This window comes from Schistocerca serialis, chromosome 1 (genome assembly GCF_023864345.2).
Source record: "Schistocerca serialis cubense isolate TAMUIC-IGC-003099 chromosome 1, iqSchSeri2.2, whole genome shotgun sequence".
Classification (NCBI taxonomy): domain Eukaryota; kingdom Metazoa; phylum Arthropoda; class Insecta; order Orthoptera; family Acrididae; genus Schistocerca; species Schistocerca serialis.
The window spans coordinates 96178180-96186322 of NC_064638.1; the positions used below are offsets into that span (position 1 = coordinate 96178180).

The 8143-nt window shown below is 47.2% G+C and overlaps 1 pseudogene; it reads left to right on the forward strand.

Annotated features, from left to right (window-relative positions):
• The first annotated feature begins 6518 nt into the window (after window positions 1-6518).
• LOC126425149 (5S ribosomal RNA) lies at window positions 6519-6636 on the forward strand (annotated as a pseudogene).
• Window positions 6637-8143: the final 1507 nt, after the last annotated feature.

Consider the following 8143-nt stretch of genomic DNA (forward strand, 5'->3'; position numbering starts at 1 on the left):
GTGAAATAACTCGGCTGTCCGAAGAATCTTGCTGGTTAGAAAGCAAGATTACATTAGCTGGAAGAACCAAATTAGATAATAACGAAAGCTGGAGAGGTGGGAAAATCGAAAAGTGGCTGAGTTTGGTATATCCCATCATAGATGATGTTTGGTTTGTGAGGCGCTCAATTGCGCGGTTATCACCACCCGTAAAATCTTTACTCAGTCCAATCTCGCCACTTTCATGAATGATGCTGAAATGGTGAGGACAACACAAACACCCAGTGCCCGGACGGTGAATATCCTCAACACGACCGTGAATCGAACCCGGCACCCACTGATACAGAGGCAGCAACGCTCCCATCATAGATGAATATCCAAAGACTTCATCCAGTCGGTAACTGTAGCCGTTGCGCCTGCAAAGGCGCTCCAAGTACCCATCAACTTTCTTTAGGGGCAATCGTGCAAAATGTGGTACAGTTACAGCTAGGTATTGACAGCGACCGTCTACAATAAATGGAGCCACCATCCCTCCACCAAAACCAGTCTTGCCCTGAGGTAGGCTGTTGCAGTACTGTCGAAACGCTGGTTTTAAGTTTATAATCAAAGTATTTTGTACTATGACTCCGTACAACAATCAAAAAAACTTTAATCATCGTGTAGTCCAGTGTTTCTTTCGGAATCGCATTGCTCATCATCGGTCATTCCCCACTACATCTACATTTACGTACTCCGCTAGCCACCAAGCGGTATGTGGCGGAGGGCACAATTCGCGCCAAAGTCATATTCCTCTCCCCTCCCCCCTCTGTTCCACGCGCTGATCGCACGAGGGAGAAACGACTGTTTGAACGCCTCAGTACAAGCTCTAATTTCCCTTATCTTTGAATAGTGATCATTGCACGATTTGAAAGTTGTTGGTAATAATATATGCTCTACATCCTCGGCGAAGATCTGATTTCGGAATTTAGTGAGCAGCCCCTTCCGTTTAGCGCGTCGTCTATCTGCAAGTGTATCCCACTTCAAACTTTCTATGAGATCTGCAAAGCTCTCGCGATGGCTAAATGTATCAGTCACGAATCTTGCCGCTCTTCTTAGGACCTTTTCAATCTCTTGAATGAGACCCAACTGGTAAGGGTTCCATACAAACGAACAATACTCTAAGACTGAACGAACTAACGTATTGTAAGCAATTTCCTTTGTTGAAGGACTGCATCGCTTCAGGATTCTACCAATAAACCGCAATCTAGAGTTCGCCTTGGCCGTTACTTGTGTAATCTGATCATTCCATTTGAGATCATTTCGAATAGTCACAGCCAGATGTTACCGCTTCCAAAGACTGGGCATTTATTTTGTACTCATACATTAATGAGGATTTTCGCCTTGTTATACGCAGTAGGTTACACTTACTAATATTAAGAGAGAACTGCAGGTATTACACCACGCATTTATTTCCTGAAATCCTCATTGATTTGTTGACAATTTTCGTTTCCTGTAGACTACAGCATAATCGGAAAACAGTCTAATACCGCTGTCAATAGCATCAGTCAGATTGTTTATGTAAATCGAAAAACGCAGCGGACCTTTTACGCTACCCTGGGGCACACCTGAAGTTACGCTTGTTTCTGTTGAAGTCACCCCATTCAGGACGACATACTGCTCTCTGTCTGTTAGGAAACTTTCTATCCAACCGCATATGTCATCGGATAGACCGTAAGCGCGCACTTTTTGGAGCAAACGACAGTGCGGAACTGAGTCGAACGCCTTTCGAAAGACGAGAAATATGGCATCAACCCTTGGAGCCGGTATCTAGAGCCTTTTGTATATCAGGCACAAAGAGGGCCAGCTGTGACTCACATGACCGCTGTTTCCTAAAACGGTGCTCGTTTCTGCCGATGAGTTTCTCAGAGCTTATGTCCCAGCCCGGCCGGTTTTGTTTCCGCTTCTGAAGGTTAGAGGGTTGGATCTACGAGAGACATTCAATAAATAATGTAGCACATTTTTTCTCTGAAATTTTCTGTTGAAAATCTGCAGAATTTGGTGTGGAACATCGTGTAATATTCCCGCTTCAGCTCCTACAGTTTACGAGCTTTAGATAGGTGGCAGCGCTATTTGTAGAATTCAAACTGGTGTCTGTAACGGATGTGCGTTCCAAGCAGAGAGTCATCTTTGAGTTCTTTTGGCGGAAAATCATAACATCGCAGATATTCGTTTTGCAGAGTGTCTGTGGAGACCTGACAGTGAACGAAAGTACTGTGAGTCGTTGGGCGAGTAGTCCGTCATCGTGGTTACAAGGTCGCGCAAACCTGTCCGTGTGCCAGCCGGTCGCACAGAGAGCTGTGACTCCTGCAATATTGGAACGTGCGGACCCTCTCATTCGAGATGATTGACGGATGACAATCACACACCTAGCCGCTCAACTGGACATGTCTATTGGGAGAACCAGTTGGGGTACTCAAAAGTGTGTGCTCCGCCGGGTTCCTCGCCGCCTGACAGAGAAGACCACAAAGAGCAACGAAGGACCATCTGTGCGGAGTTGGTTGCGCGTTACGAAGCTGATCGTGACAATTTGTTGCAGATCATCGTCACAGGCTATAAAACATGGGTTCATCACTTCGAACCGGGAACAAATCAGCATTACATGGGGTGGCACCACACCACCTCCGAAGAAAAGGTTCAGAGCCATACTTTCAGCCAGTAAAGTCACGGTGACCGTCTTCTGAGACTCTGAAGGGCTTACTCTGCTTTGAAAAGGGCACAAGTCATCCCCGTTTTCAAGAAGGGACGTCGAACAGATGTGCAGAACTATAGACCTATATCTCTAACGTCGATCAGTTGTAGAATGTTGGAACACGTATTATGTTCGAGTATAATGACTTTTCTGGAGACTAGAAATCTACTCTGTAGGAATCAGCAAGGGTTTCGAAAAAGACGATCGTGTGAAACCCAGCTCGCGCCATTCGTCCACGAGACTCAGAGGGCCATAGACACGGGTTCCCAGGTATATGCCGTGTTTCTTGACTTCCACAAGGCGTTTGATACAGTTCCCCACAGTCGTTTAATGAACAAAGTAATAGGATATGGACTATCAGACCAATTGTGTGATTGGATTGAAGAGTTCCTAGATAACAGAACGCAGCATATCATTGTCAATGGAGAGAAGTCTTCCGAAGTAAGAGTGATTTCAAGTGTGCCGCAGGGGAGTGTTGTAGAACCGTTGCTGTTCACAATATACATAAATGGCTTTGTGGATAACATCGGAAGTTCACTGAGGCTTTTTGCGGATGATGCTGTGGTATATGGAGAGGTTGTAACAATGGAAAATTGTACGGAAATGCAGGAGAATTTGCAACGAATTGACGCATGGTGCAGGGAATGGCAATTGAATCTCAATGTAGACAAGTGTAACGTGCTGCGAATACATATAAAGAAAGACCCTTCATCATTTAGACACAGTATAGCAGGTCACCAACTGGAAGCAGTTAATTCTGTGAATTATCTGGCAGTAGGCATTAGGAGTGATTTAAAATCGAATGATCATATAAAGTTCATCGTCGGTAAAGCGGATGCCACACTGAGATTCATTGGAAGAATCCTAAGGAAATGCAAATCCGAAAACATAGGAAGTAGGTTACAGTAGATTTGTTCGCCCATTGCTTGAATATTGCTCACCAGTGTGAGATCCGTACCAGATAGGGTTGATAGAAGAGATAGAGAAGATCCAACGGAGAGCAGCGTGCGTCGTTACAGGATCATTTAGTAACCGCGAAAGCGTTACGGACATGATAGGTAAACTCCAGTGGAAGACTCTGCAGGAGAGACGCTCAGTAGCTCGGTACGGGCTTTTGTTGAAGTTTCGAGAACGTACCTTCACCAAGGAGTAGAGCAGTATATTGCTCCCTCCTACATACATCTCGCGAAGAGACCATGAGGATAAAATCAGAGAGATTAGAGCCCACACAGAGGCATACCTACAATCTTTCTTGCCACGAACAATACGAGACTGGAATAGAAGGGAGAACCGATAGAGGTACTCAAAGTACCCTCCGCCACACACCGTCAGGTGGCTTGCGGAGTATGGATGTAGATGTAGATGTAGATATCCTCCCCGCGGTACAACGATGAGCTCTGAAGTGTACTGCGTTACGCCCCAGGAAATTGAAGGAACGACTTCACTTCGTTCGTCACCATGAAACTGTAAAAGAACTCCTTATCCAAGCCCTGACACAAATCTTTGCACCCGAGAGGAGCTCACAGAACTTCGTTGCACAGTTTTTCTTCATCCATCCTACATACTGGATCTTGCACCTTACGGCTTCCATATGTTTGTCCCAATGCCGGATGCATTCCACCGGAAGCAGTACGTAGATGACTGGGAGATTATTTGGCACCGACGTCGACCAGTTTGGTTTCCATGCGGGCATGCAGGCCCTCCTAGTAAGGTGGCATAAGGTCATCGCACTGAACGGAGATTATATTGAAGAACAGGGTTTGGTAGCCAAAAGAGTGGTAAGCAGTATGCTGTACTGGAATCCTGAATAAAACTAACCTGCTTTCAGGAAAAAAAAATGTATTGCATTACTTACTGAACGCCCCTCGAAACAAACAGATGTCTCCATCGGGAGTCGGACCACATCAGACAGTTCAAAAAATGGTTAAAATGGCTCTAAGCTCTGTGGGACTTAACATCTGAGGTCATCAGTCCCCTAGACTTAGAACTACTTAAACCTAACTAACCTAAGGACATCACACACATCCATGCCTGAGGCAGGATTCGAACCTGCGACCGTCGCAGCAGCGCAGTTCCGGACTTACAAATTTCTTTTACGTCACTGTTATTTTGTGCCTATTGGCTTTAGACCCTGTTGATCAATTATAAATACTGTATGAGTTGCCACAGCGGCCGGCCATCAGACAGTGGTACCAGAAATTAACAAATTATAGTTCTCGTATAGTTTTGCTGTGCTTAGTGCGCATGGAAGCCTTAGTAAACATCCAACGAATCCCTCACTTCAGGGGAACGATTACACTCCTGTCGCTGTCCCCTAGTATCCATTTCTTTCGTTAGGCGTAAACCTCCAGCGGCCTGACAGTAGGGGACTGAAACCTCCGTTGGTGTGCGTGCGTCTGGTGTGAATCCTCGCGCCTCCCTGTTAAGCGCGTCCGCGCAGTGTCGGCGATGCGGTCCACTTGGCGCGGTGGTTTATTCCCGGCGCTCGTGCCCGCACAACTGGCGGTAATTGGCGTAGAGCTCACCTGCCGCCACTTCGACAATGCCGGCAATCACGGCCGCATTCACGCCCCCCGCCCCGAGTCTGGATTCGGAGCAGCGCAGCCGACGGCCCGCAGAGAAGGCGTCCGCACCTGGGCCGGCAGCGTCCCCCAGATTCACGGCTTCCCAGGAGCGCAGAAGAGCGGGGCGTGCCGATGCCTTTGAGACGCGACCTGTTTGCGGGATCCCTCGTTGTCGCGTCCTGCCGCCGCTGTCAATAGGTGACAACTATACCGGATCGCTTTGTCGAGCGATTGGGCCCGGCGGTAAGGCGGCCCTTTATTGAGACGTCGCCTGCGACAAGCGAGGAGGGAGCGGAGACTCAATGATGCTCCGGAGAGTCCTTTCTGCGTCAACGACCCCAACAATATGCGGTTGGGGCTCTACCCTCAAGTTGTAATTCTGCCGCACACACGCCCGGTAGGGTTTTCCTACCACAAAATTCAGAACAGACTGCGGTATTAGATTGGAAATTATTGGGGAAAATCTACAAGGATGAATACGAAATCACGGAGGTCAGCGTGAGAAATACCGTGTGCAACAAAACTAACATGATCTACTTAATTACAATACTAGGTCTATATCTGTACTCCAGAAGCCACGTTATTGGGTGTGGTAGAGGGTACTTTGTTACCAGTCGTTCCACTGCTTCCTGTTCAAACCGTAAATGGTGCCCGGGGTGAATGATTGTTCGTAAGCCTCCGTGTGATCTTGAATTTCTCTAAATTTCTCTTCGTGGTCTTTTCGAAAGACATACGTGAGAGAAACGTACTCTCGCAGAATTTTAACAGAAAAACACATCGTGGTGCACAACGGTTCTCTTGTAGCGTCTCCCACTGTAGTTTCACACTTACTAAGCGGAACCAAATACGTTGCTCTTTATTGTATATTCTCAATATCATCTACAAATTCTATCTTATAAGAATCCTAGCCCCACGAGATTCATGCCGCGTGGTCTCACTTGCCAAATCCTTCGTTCAACTTGTCCAGAATGTTCTTCTAACCAGTCTCTAACAACTGTGCTTAGTATTAAGAAAACAGTCTTAATCGCGTTTTTTATTTGTTTAGTGCCGACCGGTTTCAGCCCATCGCAGGAGCCATCTTCAGGGCGAACATATGGTCGACTGCTGGTGGCTGCCACCCCTTCGTAGACGTGACGCCACCACCAGTCGACCATACGTTCGCCCTGAAGATGGCTCTTGAGATGGGCTGAAACCGGTCGGCACTAAATAAATAAAAAACGCGATTAAGACTGTTTTCTTAATACTAGGGTAACGACCTTGCCGCAGTGGATACACCGGTTCCCGTGAGATCACCGAAGTTAAGCGCTGTCGGGCGTGGTCGGCACTTGGATGGGTGACCATCCAGGCCACCAGGCGCTGTTGCCATTTTTCGGGATGCACTCAGCCTCGTGGTGCCAACTGAGGAGCTACTCGACCGAACAGTAGCGGCTTCGGTCAAGAATACCATCTTACGACCGGGAGAGCGGTGTGCTGAACCCACGCCCCTCCTATCCGCATCCTCCACCGAGGATGACACGGCGGTCGGATGGTCCCGGTAGGCCACTCGTGGCCTGAAGACGGAGTGCTAACAACTGTGGCCCGGTAACATCGCGCATTGTTTAGGAACGTGTGGTCCATGAATGGATGAACATGGTCTCCAATTAGCCGAACATAACACTTTCCAGTCAATAATCGATTCAGCAGGACCCACAGGACGCAGTCCATATAAAAACAGTCCACATTATTACAGAACCACCACCAGCTTCCACAGAGCCTTGATGAGAGCTTGGGAACATTGCTTCGTGGTATATGCACTACACTCGAAACTCGCCTGGAGCTCGTGCCAACCGAAATCGGGACTCATCCGACCACGCTGCTCTTTTCCAAACGTCTAGCGTCCAACTGACGTGCCTACGAGCCCAGGAGAGATGCTTCAGGTGATGTAGTGCTGTTAGTAAAAACATTCGCGTCGGTCGTCTGCTGCCATAGCTCATTAACGACAAATTTCGCCACACTGTCCTACCGGATCCGTTCGTCTTACGCCCTACATTGATTTCTACGGTTATTTCACTCAATTTTGCTTGTCTGTTAGCAGTGACAACTCTAAGCAAATGCCGCTGCTCTTGGTCCGTAAGTGAAGGCCGTCGGCCACTGTGTTGCTCTTAGTGAGAGGTAATGCCTGAAATTTCGAATTCTCGCTACGCTCCTTGCACTGCGGATTTCGGAATATTGAATTCCCTAATTATTTCCGATACGGAATGTCCTATGCCTCTAGTTCCAACAAGCATTCCGCGTTCAAAGGCTATTAATTCCCGTAGCGGGCTTTCCACATGAATCGCTTGAGTACAAATGACATCTCCGCCGATTCGCTATCCTTTTATACTTTGTGTGCGTGATACTACCACCATCTGTACATGTGCATATCGCTACCCTATGATTTTTGTCACCTCGCAGTTCATATTGTAAAGAGTAACGCCGCTATAATATTCCCTTGGTTTACGCCCGAACCTAATTCAAGTCTCACTATCCTTTTCCGATAAGAATAACATCCTGTGTTCTTTTTGCAGTGGAACACTTAATGCAATCACAAATCTGATCTGGTAAACTGTACACTCGTAATTTGTACAATGGGCTACACTGAAACTCTATTTGACGCTTTGCAGAGGTGAAGGATACTACACAAATATGTAGTGTCTAGTGCCTTCTGGGTGGAAGTACAGATCAAGCTAGGTTTCACACTATCTGTGGAATCCATGTTAATTCCTACAGAGGAGATTTCCGGCCTCCAGGAACGATATAACACCAGAGAATAAAACGCATTCCAAAATTCTGATGTCAGCATTCTAGTTCTAGGTTCTAGAGTTACGTACGTTTGTTCGGCCGATGTAAGCCC